The sequence below is a fragment of the Callospermophilus lateralis genome, unplaced genomic scaffold (genome assembly GCF_048772815.1).
Source record: "Callospermophilus lateralis isolate mCalLat2 unplaced genomic scaffold, mCalLat2.hap1 Scaffold_43, whole genome shotgun sequence".
Taxonomy (NCBI): Eukaryota; Metazoa; Chordata; class Mammalia; order Rodentia; family Sciuridae; genus Callospermophilus; species Callospermophilus lateralis.
In genome coordinates this window covers 351748-375761 of record NW_027514380.1, presented here as the reverse complement: position 1 = coordinate 375761, position 24014 = coordinate 351748, and the positions used below count along the sequence as shown (strand labels likewise).

Genomic DNA, 24014 nt, shown 5'->3' with positions numbered 1-24014 from the left:
ATCAAGAACAAGCCAGACCCAAAATTAGTAGAAAAAAAAAATACTAAACATCAGAGAAGAGGTAAATAAAATAAAGACTAAAATATTATTTTAAAAATATCAACAACAGAAAGTATGTATGTATGTATGTATGTATGTATGTATGTATTTATTTATTTATTCGCTAGGCTTGAACTCAGAAGCAACCACTCACTGAGAGATGTCTTCAGCTCTAGTTTGTTTTTTTATGGAAAGAAAGGGTCTCATAGAGTGGCTCAGTGCCTTACTTTTGCTCAGGCTGGCTTTGAACTTGTCTTCCTCTTGCCTCACCTTGAGGATCTAAACTATTCATGTCAGTGGTTAAGAGCACAGCTTTGCCATTGAACTCACTTAAGCAGAGGGAAGATCATGATATTGTATAATATGAGGATTCCCAGACATGACACCTGCAGACATATTCACATTGGCTTTGTCCGCAGAAAGGGCTCTGCTTGGTGCATGGTTTGGTTTCTTCTCCTTTTGGGGGGAAATTTCTGCTGGAGTCTGAACCCAGAGCATCATTCATGCTAGGCAAGTGCTTCCCTGTGGAGCTGTGGCCCCAGCCCTCGTTGGCCTTCCTTGGTGATCAGAGAAAGGATCTGTGGGACTCCATTTTTATTGACTTACTGGGAAACTTTGAGTCCTCTGATTCTGTCTCTTCTGCAGATCCAGTTGAATGAGAAGGTGCTGTGGGTGGCCATCTCCTTCTTCATCTTCTTAGTCTCCTGTTCTGGTGTTGGAGCATGGGGAATAGGGGGGACACACGTGCCAGTCTTTTGGTTTCTGCTTGTTTCCAGATCTTCTATTTGGTATTATGGCCTCAGATTCTGCGAACCCTTTCTATTGGATGTGAGGGATTCTGGCCTCCAACAGAGGGAGGCTCAGACTCACTCTGCCTCTTTTCTACTGGACCAGTACCATTTAGTTGAATGACAGCCTTTCGGTGGAGCTCAGAGGATGGGCAGCTCTGTGGCCTGGAAAGTCTGCATGTGCCATGTCGAATAGCCTGATTAACAGTGCATTCAGCTTGGGCAACACCATCTTCTTTGGAGTTGGGTTTGAATGCAATACAAAACCTGGATGAACAAGATAAGTCTCTGCTTGAGAATTTCTGAAAACTAGAAAAAACTAGAGTGTTTGAAATCCCTGAAATGAGATGGTGAGTCCACCTAGAATATTCTCTCAAACTTTTCATTGGTTTCTCAGCTATGTCTTTTTCATATCTACGGGTGAAATATACGGATCAAAACCACGAGTGACAGTGGAGGGTCGATTCTAACCAGTCACTGGTGGGTCTGGAAATGATTTTCTTGTGTATGTTGATGGTACATTTAATGGACATGGTTTAAAAATGGGGTTCCAATGAGGTTCCAGTCACTCAGAATCAGAGCTCATCTGAACATGATGGAAAGGGAAGGTTGATTCCCAACTAGATCCAATTGTGCAAGCCCCATCTGTAGACTCAGAAAATGATTGGAATGTTCTCCAGTTTTATGAACTGATGAAGGACGGGACTCTCTGACCTCTGTCCAGCCAGAATGGATCTGTCCATGGGGATGGGAATGCAGCAGGCTATTGAGGGGTATGTGACTTTCCAAACAGAATGACACGGGGTCTGTCAGGCTCAACAGAGGGACTCAGTTGTGTTCTAATCTTTGGTTTTGGGGAGTTATTCTATAATTGCTGTAAGAAACCTGAAGCCCATCCTGTGGAGAAGGGGGTCGCATGCAATTCTGTAGGTTCATTTTATTAAATGATGTTTTGCTTTCCTGGGCTCACAGGGGCTTTGTGGCTGCCCCTTTCCTTATGCACATTCAAGTAGCTGGGTATCTCTGCAATTGTCACCTTGGGCCTCATCATGCACTCTTGGCTAGTGCCAAGATGATTGAAGTGGGTGACACCCCAAAAGACCAAGCCCTCTTCAATGGAGCCAAGAAATATAAGAAAGATCAAGGGTACAGTTCTGATGTCTGGTTGACAATTTGAATTGGCCCTAAAATTAGGAGCATTAAAACAGCCCAGTTTGGCCTGTGTGCTTGGCCTGCCAACCCTGTAGGTGCTCCATGGCCTGTTAATGAGAGAGCACTTCTGGGAGGTGCTGGGTATGGGGGAAGGCCAGGCAGGGCAGGGGAGGGCAGGAATGCCCCAGAAGATGCAATTGAAGGATCAGGGCATGGAGGTCACCCCTTCACCAGCCATGATTTCCATACCTCGTGAAGGAGGTGACATCTACTTCAGAGATGTTATAAGAATTTAATCAAAGCCTGGTGCTGTGGAGTATGCCTGTAATTTCAGCAACTCTGGAGGCTGAGGCAGGAGTTTCGCCAGTTGGAGGCCAGTCTCAGCAACTTAGTGAGGCCATAAGCAACTCAGTGAGACCCTATCTGTAAATAAAATTAAATAATGGCTGGGGAAGGTGCTCAGGGGTGAAGCACCTTTGCTCAGTCCTCAGTACTAAAAAAAAAATGATTAAACTGAATAATACTCTCACAGTGCCTAGCGCATGGTAGTTATTTAGCAAGTTCTATTTTTTTTTCTGCATTTAAAAGGATTTAATGAGCAGAACGGTGATCCTCTCAGTCCAGCTCTGCTGTTGATTAGTTTTGTGATGTGGAAGAAATTTAGATAATAGTTCTGCAGTCTCAGTTTCTATGTGCTGTTAAACTAGGTTAAGAATATTGGCCATTTCAAATGATAGGCAGTCCCAATAATGGGGACCAGCCTCAGAGTCAGCCAAGCCTAGCCTCTGTTAACTGGAATGTATTATTTAGAAAACAATGATTACAGTTTTCTACTCTGCCATCTTCCATACAGCATGCCTTAGAGCTCTTAAGTTAGAAGGTTAAATAATTGAGTGAAAAATCCATCTAACTTAAATTTGTGAGTTTCAGACACAAATCAAGATTGTAGAATATATTTATGTATTAATGTATTAATCATTAATGAATTAAGTAATGCATTATTAAATAATAGTACTTCATTTATTATTCAATGTCTTAAATCAATGAATCATTCTTCTGAAGCACTAATAAGTGGTTTTCTTTTTTTAATTTTTTATTTTGGACATTTTAAAATATACTTGGCTTAGTGCAGTGGTGCACTCCTCTAATCCCAGCAGCTCGGGAGGCTGAGGCAGGAGGATTGTGAGTTCAAATCCAGCCTCAGCAACAGCGAGCCCCTAAGCATCTCAGTGAGACCCTGTCTCTAAATAAACCACAAAATAGGGCTGGGGATGGGGCTCAGTGGTTGAGTACCCCTGAGTTCAATCCCTGGTACCAAAAGCAAAACAAACAAAAAAAATTTTGCAGTATTTTTCTAAAGCCCAAATCAGGTGTTTTTTTCTCTTTCTCTCTTTGTTTTTAATATTATTTTTTTGCAAACCTGGAAATGGAAATCAGTGTCTCTACCACTGAGCTACAGACCCAGAAGTTTTCTCCTTACACTTGATAATTTTCAAAAATGTTTTTCCATCTTAAAAATTCAAGATCATTTTTTTACAAAAAAGAATTTAGGATGACTGGGCTGAGGTTTAGTAGAGCACTTGCCTACCATCCGCAAGGCCCTGGGCTCAATCCCTAAAGTACAAAAAAAACCAAAGGTGCTTTCACTAGATAGCCTCTGAGTTCTCATGTACTTTGACATGTGACAGTTGGACAATCCTTACCAAGTCCCCGGGTGCAGTGTCAGTATTTGTCATCTGTGTTCCTGTCACACTCTGCTAAGGGTTCTCTTGGGATCCTAGTGTTTGGCATGATTGTTACCATTGGCCAGTCCATAATGGATGTGATGACGGGCATGGATAGGGACGCCTCAAAGATGAGCGCTGTGATCTGCCTGCTGATCACCACTCAGGTGAACCCCCAATTGCACGCCACTTCCTGAGTGACTGCACCATCCCTCTTTCTCATCAGCAGTACTCAGCAAGAGATGGGGCCAGGCCAGGCTCAGGTCTGGGCTCAGGATTAGAGACTGGCCTGAGCAGGGTGAAGCCTCGAGTTGGAGGCTGGACACCGCCCCAAATGAAATAAATCAAATAAAGACACTTAGCCCATCTACAACGAGAAATATTGAAATCAATAAAGGCATGCTGTTTACTTGCACACCCCAAACAATTAAGAAACAAAAACAAAAAAATGTAGGGGTTGGGGCTAGGACTCGGTGGTAGAGGCTCAACTGTCATGCACGAGGCCTTCGGCTCCATCCTCAGCACCCCATAAAAATTAAATAAAGATGTTGTGTCGATCTCGAACTAAAAAATAGATTTAAAAAAATAAAGAATCGAAAGACCCTGGCTTTGTCTTCTGAATTTCCGTGAGGAAGATTGAGAAGGGTCTCTTATTTGGCCTTCATAGCAGAGAGCCCAGTCATTGAAGATGGAAGGAACCAGAGCCCTGAGGCCAGTAATGCAGAGTCCATTTTATTAATTTATTTATTTCAATTTTGCAGTTCTTTGTGGTGGGCTTGATCGTCCTCATTTTGGATGACCTTCTTTAGAAAGGGTACATACAGCCTGGGCTTTGACTTCTCCCTCTCCATTTCAAGCAACATCTGTGAAACCATCCTGGGAAAGACCTTCAACCCCACCACCATCAACACCAACCAAGGTAATGGCCCTGCCTCCTGTGAGGCACTTCTGCAGGAAGTTTTCATACATGCAGAGTATTCCTCTGGGGGAAAATGTCTGTTTCAGAAACATGTCTTCTGAATTTTTAGTGTGCAAAGTTTTAAAAATATAGCTGAGTGCAGAGGCTCAAGTCTGTCATCACAGCAGCTCAGGAGGCAGAGGCAAAAGGATCACAAGTTGGAGGCCAGCCTCAGCAACTTAGTGAGGCCCTAAGAAACTCAGTGAGACACTGTCTCTAAATAAAATAAAAAGGGCTGGGAAAAGGGCTCAGAGGTTAAGTGGTCCTGGGTTAAATTCCTAGTACAAAATAATAATAATAATGATAATGATAATAATAATAATAATAACACCTCTTATAAAAATATTTCAAAGACAATCAACTTGCCACAGAGTAATCCTGCCTCATATTTCTTAGCAGGAACCTGCACTGCAAAGATAAAGAAGTGTTGATTTTAGCCAATTGTCTTTTGGTGGACATTTCAGTCCTTTCTCAGTCACAGGTAGCATCGAAGTGAATATCCTTGGGCAATCATCTGCACATATTGTAGCAGTTGTTCTTAGTGAATAAGATTTTAAAAAGGAAATTGCTACACCAAACCACTTGTTCAGGCAAGGAGCAGTTAGTTTGATGATTACAAGTTCAAGGACAGCCTTGGCAAATAAGTGAGACCCTGTGTCAAAAAAGGCTGGGGTAGAATGACTGTTCCTGGGTTCAATCCGCAGTACTGCCAATTTGGGGTGGAAGGCACTAGGGATTGAACTCAGGGACAGTTAACCCCTGAGTCCCATCCCCAACCCTCTTTTGCATTTCTCAGAGACAGGGTCTTGCTGAGTTGCTTAGAGCCCCAATTTGGCTGAGGTTAGCTGTTGATTTGCAATTCTCCTGCTTTAGCCTCCAGAGCCACTGTGATTACAGGCATGCACCATGATACCTGGCTTACAAGTCTTAATAAAATAAAAACTGCAAAACATGTGAGACTTCTTAGGAGAGGGGAAATTGACTTTTTTTCTTTTCTTTTTCTTTTGGCCTCTGAACCCTGAATCTGTTATTTGCTCGGAAGTCTCTCTCATGGAAAATATTTGTGTGCATTTGTGTGTTTTCTTGGAATTGACTGTGGAGCTTATTCTTGGCCTCCAGTGCCAATGTCATCAAATTGAGAAAACTGCAGACAGGTCTCTGCAGGGTGCCTGAGGGATCCGATGGGAAGGAGGGTTGGGGACACTTACAGAAGAGTAGGCAAGGGGACACCAGACTCTTCCTACAATTTCAGAAAATCTAAGGTGAATTGAGGATCTGGGGGTGCAAAGCAGATGGGCCCCAGCCGTGGATGTGGGGGCAAAAGCTGGGTAGGAGTCTGAGTGTCAGCCAACACCTCCTGGCTTTGGGGGGGGGCTGCACTCGAAAGGAGCGGGAGCAGTGTTGGCCACAGGGGGCCAGTCAGCAAAGGCTTGGGCTGCGGCAGCCAGCCAAAGGATCACTTTGCTCTGGAGCAGGATAGTGAGTGAGGGTACAGCTTTGGAAGGAATGATTTGCTGTTCCTGAGAGACAGGCTGAGAAAATGGCTGGGGAAGTGGCACAGCCCTCCAGCCTGAGCCAGCCAGTGTGACATCAGAGTGAGGGCCTTAGGACTTAGTGAGAGATGAAGGCCACAGACAACCGAGACATGGAGGTGGCTGCCCTTGGCCAACTCTTGAAACTGGCTGGGGCAGAGGCACTACCTGGGGGGATTTGAGTGGTGCTGTAAGGAGCCCAAATGGTGGAGCCATGGGGACACCCCCAGGATGGGCAAGAAGAGGATGGAGCAGGCACAGGTAGCTTGCAGCTGGAAGGGCCACCTTTTACCAGGAGTGCCACCACGGCTCAGCTTGCAACCTGGAAAGTGGGGTGTGGAAGGGCCCCTAGGGTGGAGAGCACAGCTGGTCCTTCTTCACTGAGGTGGGGGACAGTCCAGGCTGGAAGGGAGGTGGTCAGTACAGACGCCACATGACTCTCGCCCCCGGGGCAACACTAGCACATGAAATTAATTCAGTTCAGAGATTAGCAGGTAGTGATTTGCATGAAATGACCATGTTAAACATTCAGAAGGCTCCTAAGGCCCTCACCCTGACTTTGCTGTGACCCACCTTTCATTCCTGACACTTGTCAGGCAGGTGATGTTAAGCACCAGGAGCTTGTGTGGGTGCTAAGAATACAAAGGGAGATAACATAAGACATGGGAGCGTCAGTGTCATCCCAGGGTCCCGGGTCAGAGTAGAGCAGAGAAGGAAGATGGGGTGACTGGGGAAGAGTGTTATGGGCCCATCTAGAAAACCTAGCAGGTGCAAAGGCCCTGGGGCAGAGATGAGCTGGTGTGTTTGAGGGTTGGAGCAAGTTAGGGGAGTTCAGAGAGGTCATTGGTAGCAAGAACAGCCAGGAAAAGTCCCTGCTTTCTCCCCCCTGGGTTCACTTCCTCCTTTACAAAATGCTCAAGCTTTAATGTCTCCAGATTCTTGACCACAGGGACATCAGCTGTTGATCCACACAGCCAGAGGTGGCAGGGAGAGGGGCTGTCAGAAGACCACCATGGGGATGCCAGGGGCCAGGGAAAGCTAGGATAGTGTTTCTGTCACAGACATCCCGTCCATGTGGTCTTCAGGACAGATGGCCCATCTGAGCGGCCATCCAGAAGGTGATGCGAGTCCTGCAGTCCCAACTCTGAGGTGACAGGAAAATGCTGTCCCAGGGAGAGACTGGGACATCTTAGTCCCCAGCCATTAGCCACTCTGCCCACAGATGCCATGTCTAGGGAAGCACTGGCATCAGGGGCCATGGTGACAGTGTTTCCCACTGTCCTTTTGTTCTAAAGTCATTCTCACACAATTTCTGAATTGCTTGGACCTTGTCGCCCTCTGCTGCAGTGTCCTGGGATGATCTGTTGCCTGTTCCTCAGGCCAGGCTCCTTTCTACCTGTTGCTGAGGCTGAGGCAGGAGGATCTCAACTTGGAGGTCAGGCTCAGCAACAGCAAGACCTCAGCAACTCAGTGAAATGCTGTCTGTGAATGAAATACAAATAGGCTGGAATTGGGGTTCAGTGGCCGAGGGCCCGTGGGTTCCATCCCTGATGCCAAAAAAAAAATCCAAACAGTGACCCCATGACTGTGGTGCCGTGAGTCTACCAGTTGAGTCTCCTGGCTGATTCTGTTCTCCTGACTCTGCTTTGGCCAGGAGGAGGCCTAAAACCCAGCGGGGTTCAGCCCTTTGTTCTTCCCTTCACATTTGGGTTCTTCTCTGCCAACAGGTATGGAATTGGAGCGCGCCATCATTGCACTATTTCATCTCTGTGCCACGTGCACAGACAAAGTCCAAGCAATTAGTGAGGCTTTCTCCTGCCAGAATCTCCCTGACCTCATGAACCTCATCGCCTCCATCTTTGTCATTGCTGTGGTCATCCATTTCCAGGTGTGTCCAATGTGAGCCCAAGAAGTCTGCAATTATTTTTCTTTATTTTTTTTGGTACCAGGGATGGAACCCAGAGGCACTGAACCCCTGAGCCCCATCCCCAGACCTTTTTATATTTTATTTAGAGTCAGAGTCTTGCTGAGTTGCTGAGGCTGGCCTCCAAATTGTAGTCCTCCTACCTCAGCCTCCAGAGCTGCTGATGATGACAGGCCTGCACCACTGTCTCTGGCTTCGGCATAATTGTTTTTTTCTTTTTTTTTCTGTTTAGATATGAATGGCCATTGAGTACATTTTGAAACCAGTTTTTCTGGTCTTTTTTCTGTGTGTGCCCCACACAGTGGTTGTGAGGGAAGCGGCAGGTGCTCTCCAGCAGTGTCAGAAGTCGAGTCCCCAGAGCTGTTGCCACTTCTTGTACCTCTGGACCATAGGGGACAGCAAGGCAGTGAAGAGTGCCCTGTTCTGTGTCCTCAGGGCTTCCAGATGGACCTGCCCATCAAGACTGCACACTACCAGGGCCAGTACCACACCTACCCCGTTTAGCTCTTCTTCACCTCCAATGTCCCGATTGTCCTGCAGTCCGCCCTGGTCCCCACCTCTACATCATCTCCCAGATCCTGTTGGCTCGCTTCAGCGGGCACCTGCTCATCAGTCTGTTGGGCACCTGGTCTGTCAGTCAGATGTTCCCAAGGAGGCTCTCCTGGCCACAGAGTGGGTGTTGTTGCTCCGCATCTGTGTGTCTTGCTCCTGACCAAGTGTCTCACCCACAGATCTCCTCCCCTGTGTCCTTTCCCAAATTCTGTGCAGGAAGTTTTTTGTAACAAGGACTGAACCCAGGGTCCCTTGACTTCTGAGCCCTGTTCCACCCCTATTTAGACTCAGGGTCTCACTGAGCTGCTTAGGGCCTTCAACTTTCCATCCTCCTCCCTCAGCCTCCTGAGCTGTGGGGTGACAGGAGTGTGTCATTGTGCCCGGCTGCAATCACAGTCTTTGATCTGCTCTGGGTTCATCTTGAAGCTCAGGTACAGTAGACGCAGCATCCCAGACCTTCTGTTCCTTCTTCCAAGGACACGTCTTCTGGAGGCCCCGCCTGCACCTATGCAGTTTGTGGCCTGTGTTACTACCTATCTCTGCTGGAGTACTTTGGCTCCGTGTTGGAGGACCCTGTCCATGTGGTAGTGTACCTCATGTTCATGCTGGGATCTTTGCCTTCTTCTCTAAGATCTGGGTCGAGGTCTTGAGCTCATCTGCCAAGAATGTAAGTATGAACGAACGTTCTTAAAGTGGCATTCGGCTTGTTGCTTTGTCACAGTGGTGGTTTGTGACATGCAGATGGACCACCCACCTTGGTGAAACAGTTCAGAGCGTTAAGGACAGATGGATGGAGCTCAGCCATCAGCAGCAGGTCTGAGAACCTGAAGCCAGAGTGGAAAATCACACATTGTCTGGTCTCCTTATGGCACCTTGTTGGTCCAGGGACACTTAACCTCTGAGCCCTTGTTAGATTTCATCTGGAGATAGGGTCTTGCTGAACTGCTCAGGGCCTTGCTAAGTGGCTGAGGCTGGCCTCCAAATTGCGATCCTCCTGCCTCAGCCTCCCAAGCTGCTGGATTGACAGGGGTGCATCCCAGGATTTTGGGCATTTTTAAAGTCTTTGTAAAGATGTAGAGCTGCAGAAAGAGCCCTTTAAGTGTCCAGCAGCTTGAGACCTTTCCCTCTGAAACCACCTCTGAACATATCCTCTGCTCTGTGCATCATGCAGGTGGTCAAGCAGCTGAAGGAGCAGCAGATGGTGATGTGGGGCCCCCGGGAGACATCCATGGTGCATGAGCTCAACCAGTGAGTGCAGTACCCACCCCCAGTCAGCAGGTGCGGCTACCGGGCCTCGAGCACCAGTGGACCTTGTGGTCTCCAGTGTCCATGTGTCTCATTCTCAGATCACAGGGTAGGCAAGGTCCCTGTGTCATTGGATATTTATGAACCTGCTAAGTACTGGATGCTGGGGACATGGAATAAGATGTCTAGTGCCCTCAGCAGGGAGCCAGGTGCATGCAGCCTAGTGACCCAGCATGGGGCTCTGTAGGGATGGTGTTGGCAGCAGGGGACCCTCACCTCTGCTCATGCTAGTGGGATGCTGCCCTAGGCATCCAGGAGCAGTGCCCAGGCTCTGAGCACAGAGTGGGGCTCCAGATGGATCTGAGCTGAAGCGCCAGGCTCTCTGAGGCATGCCTGGAGGCCAAGGCACGAGGATGGCAAGGTGGAGGCCAACCTCAGGAACTCAGTGAGGCCCTGAGTAACTCAGTGAGACCCTCTCTCTAAATATAATACAAAAAAGAGCTGGAGACAGGGCTCAGGGTTGGGGAACCCCTGGGTTAAATCCCCAAGACCGAAAAAAGACAGATGTTGGATGTGGCTGAGAGGCCAGCAGAGCCGTAGAGGGATGGTGGTGTTTGAAGCAGGGAGGTCAGTTCCAGCAGACAAGGCCACAGCAGAGAGGAGGCCAGAGACTAGATGTGCCAGGGTGGCCATCACCTTGGGGTGGAGAGAATGGAGGGTGGAGGAGGCCCCAGGGCACAGGTGTTTGGGGCAGAAGGAGTGCCCGTTGCAGCTGCACCTCATCCTGGATTGAAGGCTGCTCCCAACCTCCCTGGTGCCCTCTGCCATTTTCGCAGCTCTTCCTCTGCCACTTGGCAGCAGCCACCATGAAAAGGGCTGTGTCTACAAAGTCAGGTGGCAGCCCAGGTTCTCCTGTGGGTTCTCAATTGGTGACCTTTCCTGAAAGAATCAACCATGGGAAAAGCCACATTTGCAAATTTTTGGTTGCTTATGAGTCCTTGGTAGGGACAGTGGCCATTTCGATAGACATCATCAGCATTTGGGTCTCATAACCAGCCCTCCAGCCCCCTTACTGAGGATCAGACTCAGGGTCACTTGACCCCTAAGCTATGTCCCCAGATCTTTTTATTTTTTATTTAGAGACAGGGTCTCGCTAAGCTGCTTAGGGCCTTGTAAAGCAGCTGAGGGTGGCCTCCACCTTGTGATCTTCCTGCCTCAGCCTCCTGAGTTACTGGGGTGACAGGTATGGACCACTGTGTTCAGCAGCCTTTCAGTTTGGACTAGTCACAGTCCCCTAACAGGGACTAGGTCCCATAGCATTAGTGGGGTGTTAGAAGAGGATACTTAAGGGAGGTGGTGGGGCCTCCTGAGGTTCTGGTCTCAGTCATGGGCAAGACTGGTGGCCAGGTTGGAGGCTCTGTGGTGGCCTGGGGCTGACCACCTGCCCTCCCCCAGGTACATCCCCATGGCAGCAGCCTCTGGGGGCCTGTGTCTTGAGGCCTCTCAGTCCTGGCTGCCTTCCTGGGCACCATCAGCTTGGGGACGGGGATCCTGTTGGCAGTCACCAACATCTCCCAGTCCTTTGAGATTTTCGTCAAGGAGCCAAGTGAGTTGGGAAGCATGGGCACCCTGCTCTTCTGAGAGCCATGCCTATCCAAGGACCTGGGACGACAATGGGCAGTGCCTCGGAAGGCAGTGGTGGCCGAGGGCAGTGGTGCTGTGTTGCGTGGGGACCTTGTCGTCTGGCTGATGTCTGCCCCTCCTCTTCACCATGGGTCAGCCACCCTCAGCAGGGCTCCTCTCCTTCTTCTAGCATTGGCAGCTGCAGCCTTGACAGGGATGGGGAGCACTATCCCCATTTTCTGTCTGACTTTGGTTTTGGCCTCCCCTCCCACCCTCAGTGATGTGTGCAACCACCGTGGTGTCTCTGGTCTCCATGGTGGCTTTTTGACTGGGTTGGAAGCACAAAATCTCTGTGTGTGGCCTTAGGATGGTCGGCCGTCGGCTCACACTTCCTCTGGGGAAATGGACAGCATCACCAGCATGTCCTCAGCATCACTAGCAGTGGCACTCTCTTGGTGTAGACTGTTGCCGTGGGGGGCATTGGATCCCCTGGGCTCAGGATAAAACAGCTCCCTGCCCAGCAGTGGGCAGCTGCTCTTCCACCAAGTGTCCAGATGAGCCTTATGCTGGGACAGAGCCAGGACCGCCATCCCTGCCACCTCACGGCCAACTTGTGGCCAGGCAGCTTTGTCCTCATCTGGGGGAGGCCTGGGGTTGCCACCTCCACCCTTGCCTGGCCGAGCTCGTTGCCCTCAGAGGACCACCCTGCCAAGTCCAATTGTCCAAACTCCAGTCAGCCTTGGTGGATCCTCACTGCGCAGCTGCCCCTGCGTCCCTGGGAAGGGATGTCTTTTGTTTCTCCCTGTGTTTCTAGAATGTTCTGACTGTACTTAGGGACCAAATGCTAGTAAAGGGACAGTGGGATACCACCAGCTCTCTCAGCCTCCACCACATTCAGCCTCCACCGCACTCAGAGGCCAGGAGGGGAGGATCAGGCTCAGGGCCTGAGCTCAAAGTCAGGGACTCGGGGTCCATGGGAAGATACTCTGGTGTCTGAGACAGAAAGACAATGTTGTCTGAAGTGACAGGTGACATAGACATGAAGCTGGTGAACTTTCCAGAGTTCTCAGACGCCCCTCTCAGACTCAGCTGCAGGCTTCCTCGGGAGGGTGCCCCAATTCTGCATGGGCCCTTTCATGGCTCAGTAGGGGTGGCACACTGTACCTAGAGACCTGGGTCAAGAACCAGAGGGGCCCTTGACCCACCCAGGTCCCAGCACCTTCTCCCATGTGGCCTTGGCTAGACCTAGTCCCCAGCAGGGCAGCCCCACCACCAGCCATCTCCCAGCCCATGGAGACCACCGCCATACCTCTCCTGCTCCTATTAGAGGGCAGGGCCCCCCAGGCCACCGCTGGGGACTTCATGGCCTCTGGAAGGCAGGCACAGTCCCTGGCTCTCGGGCTGTGGCTGGAGAGTGCCAGACTTCAGAGGAGTTTGTGGTCCTGCTGGCCCCATGTGGCCTGGGCTCTCAGCCCATGGGCAGTGATCACAGAGGGTGGGTGGGAAGGGGCTGACCCAGCTTCCAGGGCACAATCACTGTGGATGCCAAAATGGCATAACTGAGATACAGTGGTTAAAAGATAAATAAAGGCAACTTTTTACGAACTGCTTGTTCACGGTCTTGTTTCCACTCAAGCTCATCCCCAGAGACATGCTGCCCTGCAGCCTGGCCTTCCTCCTGCTGGGAGCATCCCCTTGTGCACACGCCTGTGTCCAAATGACTCGGGAGGCTGAGGCAGGAGGATAATGAGTTGGAGTCCAGCCTGAACAATTTAGTGAAGCCCTCAGCAACTCATGAGACCCTGTTTCTAAATATAAAAAGGGCAGGGGTTATCCTCCATGGTCCCGCAGTCCTGGGGTTCAGTCCATGATACAAGAAAAAACCAAAACCCCAAGTCAGAAACCTCCTGCCTTGGGAAGCACTGGGCCTTTTGTCTGTGCCCTGGGGACTTGGGGCTGTGCCTGGGGCCACTGCAAATATGCCTCACAGCAGAGCAGTTGGAGCCCATTTTCAGGTAACTTGTGTGTGGGGGGTGGGGGGTGGACTGAGGATCAGGCCCTGCCTTCAAACACCCCCTAGTGTCTGCTGCCATCTTCAGTAGCCAAGTGACTCTTCCCCCCTGGTGCAGACTCTGCTCACCGCTTCCTCCATGTGGTCCCTGCTCAACCATGGAGCCCCTGAGGAAGCAGCTGGTCCCCATTTTACAGGTGAAAAAAGTAAGGCCCAGGGCAGTAGGAGGCCAGGAGGCAACTGGGAGGCCAAGATCCAGGCTCTGCCTACCCCAGGCCCTTGCCTGCAGGGACGTGCTTGAGGTCAGAAATGAGGGGTCCTGGTGGCATCAGCTGCCACCCCTGGCTCCTAACCCCTGGGTTTCCTTCCCACCACTCCCTCCACCGCTGACCCCCACCTGCACTCTGGCCTGGCCTGATCCTCACATGCATAATACCCATGAGCCTCCAGTTTCAGCTTCCAGGTGGGTGGCCAAGTGAAGCGCACAGCTTCCTGATGAGGGCTGGTGCCTGAGTATGTAGCACCATCCAAGGGCTGTTGTCCAAGGGCCGTCAAACACCGGCCTGAGCTTCAGCATCCACCACACCCACCAATGCGTCTTCTTGGAGGCTCCCAGGGGTGCCCTAACTATGCCAGCACCCACCTATTCCTTGCCCCAAAACTTCTGGGGCCACATCACCCATCTGTCCTTTCTAGAAGCATTACAGCCTGGATGAGAAGCAAATAGACCAGAATCAGGAAAGGTCTAGCAGTTTCCATGAAGCCAGAACAGGTGCATGCCTGTAGGGCATGACTTGCTGCCTGCTTCCCATCTTGGGGCCACACATGTGGCTGGAATGACGCCTGGCACAGCCAGGAGGCGGTGCTGTGTGTGGTGACGGAAAAAACATACCACCTCCAGGAAGGTCCAGGACTCTTTCGCCCTCATGAACAGCTCGTGCCTTCTCTTACAGACCATGGGATGGGTGGACATGTGAACTCACTCCACCCTTCTGACCTTTATCATGATTGGCTCCTGTGTGGTATATTAGCTGTGTGTACTTCCTCAATAAATAAGATTCTGCTTTGACTGGTCTCCCTGGAGTGACTGATTGTCCTCCAGTGAGGGAAGGCTGGGTGTGGGCAGGCAGTGGACCTTTGCCTCTCTTGGCTTGTCCTAGTCAGGGCATGTTTTCCCCATTTCTCCCAGAGGTCAGGAGAAAATGGGGGGGCTAAAAACCCTGACACATGCCCTCTCTGCTCAATTCTGAAAAGAATCGTGCCTACAAGGACTTGGTCAAGAGCCTTCATAACCCCAGCCCCATGCTGCACACCTTTAATCCCAGTAATTTAGGAGGCTGAGGAAGGAGGATTGCAAGTTCAAGGCCAGCTTCAGCAACTTAGAAAAACCCTGTCTCAAAAAAAAAAAAAAAGGGCTGGGATGTGGCTCTGTGATCGGCCACTCCTGGCTAAATCTCCAGTCCCTACAAATTAAAAAGAATGTGCTGAACACTGGGTGACAGCATGTATCCTGAAGTCTTCGGGGACCAAGGAATTGCGTGTGCAGTTCCAAAAAGCAGGACACTGGAAGTGGCATGGACAGCCCAGAGGTTGATGGGATGACAGGAACGCCTAATGGCGGGTCTCAGGCTCAATGGCTATTCTTCAGCCTTGCACTTGATAAGTCTCAAAGTCAATGTCAGACAGACACCTTGATCTGGTTTGGGGCTCTCCAGAGAGGAGGCCTGGGGAGCTTTTGGTCAGGGACCAGAGGCTGAGGGTGAGCACAGCAGGGCAACTTCCACTGAGAATTCTTTCTGTGCCTTCCTGGGTTGTGGTCCCAGGGACTGAACCCAGGGTAGCCTCCCTGCCAACCATTCCAGCTCTTTAGAGACAGGACCTCGCTGAGTTGCTGAGGCTGGCCTCCACCTGGCGAGCCTCCTGCCTCAGCCTCCTGAGGCACTGGGATGACAGACACACCCCACCGGCACCAAGCTCCTTTTGACGTTCCAAGCGTCCCCCTCCCCTATGCCATTGAACATCTACCAGGTATGTTGGCTTCCCAGAGGGCTCCCCCACGGGCACCTCCCCAGGCTCCGCTCCTCTCCTGATGGGGAGCAGGTGGCAAAGGAACTGGGGCGAGTGTGGCCACGCCCCAGGGGCGGGGAGTGGGCTGCCCAGGAGTGGCGGGGGAAGTGGCCATGGGGGGGTGGGCGGCGCAGGAACCGGGGCGTGGCTACGCTCCGGGGGCGGGGTGTGGGCGGGGTGTGGGCGGTGCAGAAGGGAGTGTGGAGTGGTCACGCCTCTGGGGAGGGGCGTGGGCGGAGCCAGGACCCCACTGTGCAAGTGCTTCCCTGGAACTGCAGCCTCCTGGTTGCCGTCCAAGCTTTGCTTTGAGGCACTGACGGAGCCCCCGGGAACTGCGAGGAGGCGACATCGCATCTCTGCTGCAAGTCTCCTGAGGCCCACACAGCCGGGCCAAGGTCCACACCTCCTCCCTGCTTGCAGCTGGGCTCCTCTATGGAGGGCGCGGCTGTCACCCACCCGGTGGCCGGCGCTGCCACTGCGGGTCTCCACAGACCTCCGTGGCCCCCGGCCGGTTGCGCTGGGTTCTGATCGAACGCTGAGTCACTGGTTTGCAGGGACGCTGCCCAGGGGACAGGTCACCTCAGGGGTCACCCGGTCGCCTGGAGGAATGCATCGGAGTTGGGTGGGATGCGCCAGAGCCCGGGGCCCCTGGCAGCTTGTTGCCATCGCCACCGCGTCCTGAGTGTGACAAGTTCCCTCTTAAGGTGAAGACTGCAGGTGGTAGGTGGCCAGAGCTGCCCCTAGGCTGTCAAGTGAGGGTCTGGTGGGTGTGGGATTCACCCCTGGGGTTGGGACCGAACTGAACCCAGGGGCGCTGGCCACTGCTCCACGTCCCAGCCCTTTTGGACTTTTAACACAGGGTCTTGCTAAGTTCAGAGGCTGGCCTCAAATTTGCCGTCCTCTAGCCACAGCCTCCAGCCTGTGATGACAGGCGCCCGTCTAGGACCTGGGGTTCTCCAATGGCTGGGACAGTCGGGAAAGGGGTCCCGCAAAGGACAATTATGGTGGCCCTAGAGGCTGAGTCCGTTACAGGCAGGGGTGGGGGTCAGGAAGCCTGCCTGGTTGTCATTGTGCTCCTGCTCCCAACCCTGCTGAAGTCCCTCTGGTCCTTGGGTGAGCCTGATGTGGGAGCTGAGTCCTAGGGGTCCCCCTGCACTTCTGCAGGCCCCCATCTGCCCTGCGTCCCCTGTGTTCCGCACCCTGCGATTTCCCTCCTCGAGGCCGCTGGTGTCCCCATTAATCACATGAGGCTGAAAGCACAGACCTGAAAGCAGGTGGCATGATGGTGACGGCGACAGCAGGTGACAGAGCGGACAATCTGTGGGTGCACATTGGCTCATCTTATCGCCCCTTATCTTATTGGCCCATCTTACAGATAGGAAAACTGAGGCTCAAGGACAGAAAGGAGCCCCGCTGGGTGACAAATACCTGTCATCCCGTCATTTTGGGAGTTTGAGGGGGAAGGATTGAAAGTTGGAGGCCAGCCTCAGCAACTTAGAGAAGTCCTGAGCAACTCAGTGAGACCTTGGCTCTAAATAAATATATGAAGGGTTGGGGACAGAGGTCAGTGGGTAAGGGGACTTTGGGTTCAGTGCGTGGTGTCAAGAAAAAAGCCCCTCCTGTCCTGGGTTCTAACTCCCACAGGAGCCCCTGAGAGCCTGCAGGAACCTGGGATTGATGGGCCACCCAATCCTGCACTGGGAGGCACCCCAGAGCCTGGGCCCAGCTGTGACCAATTCAAACACTTCAGGGGACCAGCCCCCTGACTTCATCTAAACATCACAACCATTTTTCAGGCTAGAGCTGAAATGGTGCAAAAAAAGGCGGGTGCTGTCATGGCCGCTAGGTGGCGTGTCAGAGCAATAAGATGTGACAAATTCCCTGCTTCTGCTTGGGCTGTGTCCTGCTCATAATGGAGGGAGACCTCCACCCCCCCATGGTGGGCGAGGGGTCCCTGCGAAAAACTGCCTCTGGGAGATGAATGTGACCATCAGGCCCGGTGGCCAGGGAGTCAGAGTAGATCCAGGCCACCCAACCTGCCCACCCAGGGCCACCTCTGCCCAGATCCAGCTTGCCACCTCCCCGACACCTGAGGAGGAGGAATGAGAAGACTACACACCTCTCTGGTCACGAGGGCACCTCTGTACCAACCCACAGCTGGGGCCTGCTGTCGCTGCGGCCTCTGGTCTCTTCCTGGAAAAGGTTGGGGCCTGGGTCAGAGGAGGGACTGCGGCAAAACCTGTTCTTAGAGGTCAGATTTGAAGACATGCAGTGACCTCCAAATACCCAGGACTCAAGTGATTCCAGTTACACGCACCAAGGGAGGAGGTGCAGCCCAGGGCACTCTGGGCTCTCATGGCCAGTAGGCTTCCATCTTTTTCAGGGGGTATCAGGAATTGAACCCAGGGTTACTCAACTTTGAGCACCATCCCCAGCCCTATTTTATATTATATTTAGAGACAAGGTCTCGCTGAGTTGCTTAGGGCCTGGCTAAATTGTTGAGGCTGGCCTCCAATTGCAATCCTCCTGCCTCAACCTCCAGAGCTGCTGGGATGACAGGCCAGCTACACTGCACACGCCTTCTTGGAACTTTTGATTACCATGTGAGGCCCTGGGTTTCATGCCCAGTGCTACAAGGGGGGAGATGCTTAAAATTTTAGAATAGTTTTAGATATGCAGAGCAGTGTGATGGTGGCAGTGCGTTCCTGTGTGTCACCCATCATCTTTTGTAGTTGGCACCCAGTCACCACCTGCACCCACTGCCTTCTGTTTTACCTGATGCCCTTTTTTCTGTCCTAAAATCCCAGCCAGGGGCCTTATTGTCCCATCTCTAGAGGCTTCTCTGGGCTGTGACCTTTTCTTCAATGGCCCTTGTCTTTGGTGACCTCAACAGTTTGGGGGGGGACTGGTAGGGTGCTCTGCTTGTGTCCCTCAGCTGAGCTCATGACCTGACCGGGACCTTGAGTATGGGAAGTCCACCATACCCTTGTGTCTGCCGAGGCGCTTGCTGTTGAAGCATCCAGTTGGCATTGACAGCCACCTCCTGGCTGGGTTGAGGGGATGCTTCAGACCCACATGGTCCCTCCTCTCCTATCCACCTGTGGAGGGCAGCGTCATGTGCTCAGTGTCCTGGGCTGCACATTTACTTCATTGACTTGGAACCCACAGGTGGCCGAGCCCAGCCCCCTGTGTTGACCAAGTTCCTTTGATGTCAGTGTGAGTCTAGTCACTGTGCACTGGGTGACAACCCAGAACGAGCCTCTCTGGTTGCTCAGGCTGGTCCAGCTGGGCCTTTGAGAGCCTTCTGTTGACTCCTGGTCCTTTCAGTGTATCCCTATCATTGACCATCTCAGGGCTAGAGAACCACTGAGTGAGAGGGAGGGGGCAGCCCCTGCAGCTGGCCATTCCAGAAGGTTCCTTCTCAATAGGCTGAATACAGTGTGTATGAGCACACAGAGGCATCCCCCACATGGGCAGGACCTTAGCTGCCAGGATGTGGGACATGGGATGGAGTAGATGAGGAGATTGTGGGTAGAGGTGGACGTGAAGCTCAGGATTCAGCCTGGCCCCCACTGTACCCTGAAACAAGTGAGCTTGACCTGAGAGAAATCCCAAAAGCACACAGTGGGGGACACAGAGGCAACCTTCCTGGGGACAGTGCCCAGAACCCACACCTTTGGCCTTGAGCCATGTTGAAAGAAATATATATATATAACAATAGTAGATAATTAAGATATGGCAAACTGGGTACGGTGGCACACACCTGTCATCCCAGTGGCTTGGGAGCCTGAGGCAGGAGGATCACAGTTTGGAGGCCAGCCTCTGCAACTCAGCAAGACCTTGAGCAACTCAGTGAGACCCTGTCTCTGAAAAAAAAATGTCCTTGGGTTTAATCCCAGTTATTTCTCGCCCCTAAAAAGAAAGTTTTAAAGAGGGAGAGACAGGGAGGGAGGGAGATGGAGGGGGAGGAGGAGGAGAGGGGGAGGTGGGAGGGGTGGTGTCATCCATATAACATTTTAGATTTTATTTAAGAACACCTCAGCAGAGGGAGGATTCCACCAAAGCAATCCCAAAAGTTAGAATTTAAAACAAATAAAAAGCTCTTCAGACAGAACTAACCACACCGCAGAGCTCATGGGAGAAGGGAAGCCAAGCCCAGGCTGTGTGTGCTGTCTTCGTGGGGACGCAGTCTCCATGGAGTGCAACCTGGGTCCCTTCATGGACTTGTCCTGCTGGTCCTCCAGGATCTTGGTTGAGGATTTGGCATCATGAACAGCTGGATGTTCTCCTCCATGGGCTCTCGCTGGATGCTGTCCTTCCCATTGATCTTGGCCAGCAGGTTGGCTGGAGTCAGCTGCTGCACCAAGGACCTGCAGTGGACAGTTGGGCCAGGAGTCCAGCTGGTCCCAAAGTTCCCCCCACAGGTCCACGGGTGGCAGGACTCTGCCAGCTGGACCCCCTCCAGGCTCTGACTGGTTGTTGTGGAACCAGCAAAGCACAGAGTTTCCATGACTGGGAACATCACAGTCACAGCCCCATCATGGAGGCCACCAGTGTAACATAAGTTTTGGTCTTCACATCTTCACCCTAGTCTAGAAATTACTCAAGCCAGGCACAGTGGCTTCCCAAGGGCTCTGGAGTCTGAGGCAGAAGGATGGCAAGTTGGAGGCCAGCCTCAGCAACTTAGCAAGGTCCTGAGCAACTCAGCGAGATCCTATCTCTAAATAAAATGCAAAAGAGGGCTGGGGACAGGGCTCAGTGGTTTGGTGCCTGCCTAGCACTTGCTCCTCAGCCCCATGTCAAAATAAATTAACAAAATCAAGGCCCCGTGTTTCTCCAGCTCAGAGAGGTTAAAAGTCAGTGAAGCCACCACCCAGCCAAGGTGGCTTCAGCTGTAGGCTCAGCTGGACCCCAGGGACACATGGGGGGTGAGGAAATGGGTCCCAGGGCCTCACAGACTGTTGGGGACATACTTCCTGGTCTGGAGAGCCCCAGGTACTCGTGCATCTGAACAGAAGCCAGGGGCCGGGGAGGGGCGAGGCTGGCAAGGCCCCAAGAGAGCCCAGGCTCTGGCTCTGTCCATCTCCTGTCCCAGAGGACTGTGGCAGAGTTAGTGACTTCCTGCAGAGGGAGTGTCAGCTGCAGGACAAGGGGGACCTCTCTCATCAATCAAACTTTCACAAGCCACCTCAGATGCTCAGCAGTCTAAGCCACTCTGTCCTGGGTCTTGTCACACCTGGAGGCCCAGAGATAGCCTGAGCTCTGGTCAGCCTCCACCTGGGGCCAGGAGGCCACCACCTCATCTCAGAGTGGTCTCGGTGCCAATCTTCCCCAGGTGGTTGAGTGCCTCCTTACTGTTGTGGATCCCCCTCCATCTGGGCTTGGATCTTAATGATCCTTCAGAGGAGAAAAAACATGATCCACCGTGACTGGGCCCCAGGCACAGTGGTGCATGCTTGTAATCTCAGCTCAGGAGGCTGAGGCAGGAGGATCGCAAGGTAGAGGCCAGCTTCTGCAACTTAGCAAGGCCCTGAGCAACTCAGTGAGATGTGTTCTCTAAACAAAATAGAAAAACAGCTAGGGAGGGGGCTCAGAAGTTAAGTGACCCTGGGTTCAATCCCTGGTACAAAAAAAAAAGTGACAGGGCCCAAATATCCCCTTTATACAGTGCTTTAAAATGACAGTGTACAGCATCTTGTGCTGCTGGACTCAGGAACAGGAGGTTGGCTGCACCTTCCAGGGGACGCGGGCCAGCTGCACGGCCAATGTCCTGCTCACTGACTAAAGAGTGTCGGACCGCCCTCCGACAGAGGTTGAGGAGAATCACTAGACCAGCTAGTGAGTGTCTCCGGTCTGAGTGAGAGGGTAAGTGTCATGACCTGGCCCGCCACCCAGCCTGGCAAAAATCACACTGAGACGGGAGTTGAGTCAGCCGAGATGGCACAGCAACTCAGTTTATTGTGGAGGGAGAGGACTTATATAGAGGAGAAGGAGGGGGGCAATGGCAGGGGTCAATCAGAGATCGGAGAGTCCCCCAGGTTGGGGTAGCCTAGGCACACCAGCCACAGAAACAGAGCCCCGTTACCCTAGTTACAGAAACAATACCCCATTAAGTATGTGTGCCCCGTTTCTGGGGAGTTATTCTTTGTGTTTGCAGAAGCCATATCCGGGCACGTATATGGAAGCCATTTCTCAAGCTCTAACTGTCACATACATGAGAATCACAAAATCAGAATCACAAGACTGGGGATTTCTTTCCCCAGTGATTGCACTTCCGTGGTCAGCAGAGGTCCCAACAATTTCCCCTTTTTTATTTGTTTTAAAGTACGAGTGGGTAAGGCCCCTGTCTTAGGTTGTCCGATACTGCATATGGTCCATCATCGGATGAGCTGCCCTTCAGGCAGCAACATCCTGTCTTATGTTGGTACCACTGCAATCAGATCTTACCCATCACTGAGTACCTTACAGCTCACCTGGTGACTAGAAAACTTTTCCTTTGGCCTGTTAGGTTGTCCAATACCGTATATGGTCCTTACCAGTCATCAGATAAACTGACCTCAAAGTGCCAGCCCCCTGTCTTAGGTTGGTACCATTGCAACTGGATCTCACCCGTCATTAGCCTCAGGAGATGATTGAGGGGAGGGACTTGCTGGACCCCTAGAAGGCTATGGGTGCTTTGTTTGTGTGAGTCTCTGGTATTGTACCTGAACAGTCATGAGTTGAATTGATTCTATCCTACTTTGAATAAATTGAATGGCCTTATTGCAATGTGGGGCCCAAAGGTAAAGAGGAGAAGCAGCAAGAGAATGGGCCCAAGGAAAGTAAAGAGGTAGGGCAACCACCCATGTAGCCCCATCCAGAGGAAGTTGGCTTGTAATTCTTTTCTCTGCTTTTTGAGGTCTTCTTGTAGCCATTTTAGTTTATCTTGGACTATTTCTGATTGGTTGGCATAAAAGCAGCATTCTTCCTGTAAGAAAAGACATAATCCTCCATTCTCGGCAGTAAAGAGGTCAAGTCCCCAGCGATTTTGTAAAACCACTGCAACTAGGGAGTCTAATTGTGCTTGGAGGTCCAAGTACTTGCTACAGCTTGTAAGTCATCAGTCAGTTGTTGGGATAAAATCTTATAAAAGTGGAAAGAGGTCCCTAACAGTGTTATGCCGGTTCCAGCCCCAATGACTACTCCGAGGCTCAAAAAGAGTTGAAAAGCTTGGATAGCTCTCTTAGTTTTCCCCCCAATGTGTTCTAATGTAGGGACAGGAAGGCTCTGATTATTAGAAACAATTGTAACATCAGGCAACAGGATGGCGGGAGCACAGAGTCCAGTCCAACTTTGTGGGAGAAAGCTTAGAGCTTCTCCCCAACACATGAAAACAGTACCATTAGGAGGGCAGAGTTGGGTACCATTGATGGTATTATTGTGTTGGCAGAAGGAGTAATGTATCTGGCCAACATCTATGTTACTGGAATTATCAGGAAAAGGATCAGATCTAAAACATGTGACCAGAGAAGAAAAAGAAGACAAATAGACTCCAGACCTCGGGGACAGGAATAGGCAATAGATCTCAGTTTGTGAGGAGTTAATAAGAATAGCATTGGCCTGTAATGGACCTGGTTTTAAGCAAAGTCAGTAATCTTCTGCTAAATTGGGATTTGTTGTGTTAAGCAGCGAGAGGGTGGCTTGTAAGATAGATTGTGTTTTAGGGTCAAGAAATAACTCTCCCTGAATTGCTGGGAGAACTAGAGGGTGGTAAATGGGGGACCCTGGAGTTCAATTATTTTTTCCATAGTTTTTTTTTTTTTTTTTGCACATAATCTTGGGCTAGGTCTTGTACCCCACTGCCATCTGACATTCCTATGTGCGTTAGGAAAGTCCAACAATAGGTCTTGGAAGGGGAGTCTGTTAGCCAGGTACATGGAATGGCCCTTGTGTTGGAGTTTGGTCGGCCTGACCAGTATCTGGTTGAGTTTTGTTGTCATAAGCTTGCCTGATCATAGCAAGAGGTAGAGACATAGGTATAGGCCTTGAAGACCCCTGAGGGTGAGCAATCCTGTTGGCAATTTGGGGGATCCTTTGTAGCTGGAGTAATAGAGGTAACCTATGGGGCCTGCCAGCAAAGATTGGATAAAAACTCTAGGGGACATCCTGCCTGTTTTCCCTGTATGAGGGTAACTGATATTCTTCCATTTGAACATGTCTTAAGAGTAGCATAACAATTAGAGAGGGGAACAGATGGTAGGATAGCAAAAGCTGTAAAGGGGTCGCCCTGGATGCTTTGTAAAAGGGCTTCAGCTTGATGTGGATCACCGAATCCAGCGTTGATCATCAGAACACTTCTCAGGAGCAGCAAAATTAATATCGTAAAATTCATCTTGGGTCCTGAAAAAGAGAAGAGAGGA

General features: G+C 51.3%; 1 pseudogene; it reads left to right on the top strand.

Moving 5' to 3' along the window:
• The first annotated feature begins 702 nt into the window (after positions 1–702).
• On the top strand, positions 703–11555 carry LOC143640650 (protein transport protein Sec61 subunit alpha-like; annotated as a pseudogene).
• Positions 11556–24014: the final 12459 nt, after the last annotated feature.